A 529-nucleotide genomic window follows, 5' to 3' on the forward strand; every position below is an offset into this window, starting at 1 on the left:
CTTCAAACCCGCTTCCCCAGTTTTCGCAAAAGGCCAAAATCCAACAAAGTCAAACAGCTTCCCACCGATTTATGTACGTGTTTGGAATACGGTTTACAAATTAAGTAAAACTAATTTTATAATTTTTAAGATAAAAGATAATAGATTATATTTTATTAATTACTGAAAAATAGAATATAAAGATGTCTAAAAGAAGGACAGTGTAATAAAAGGTAGAGATTTTTTAAAAACATTACACTAAAGGTATTCATCCAACGGTGAGTGATCGAAAAAAGAAAAAAAATCTTAAAAAAGAAAGAATGATAAATCAAATTGAATGCAACTAAGAGTTTGTCTCATAGAGATGACGACCTAAACTGAGAGTTTTTTGGATTTCACGAAACAATTTGACAGAGCTTGTTAGAATTGAAGTAGAACCTTTAAAAATCAACTGCTTTCCAACAGTTCCCGCAAATGATGGCAAGCAATTGAAGATCGACAAATCAAAAGAGTTAAAAATTTAAAAATTTAAAAATTTAGTCATATATAA

This window comes from Arachis ipaensis, chromosome B06, assembly GCF_000816755.2.
Source record: "Arachis ipaensis cultivar K30076 chromosome B06, Araip1.1, whole genome shotgun sequence".
NCBI classification, from domain to species: domain Eukaryota; kingdom Viridiplantae; phylum Streptophyta; class Magnoliopsida; order Fabales; family Fabaceae; genus Arachis; species Arachis ipaensis.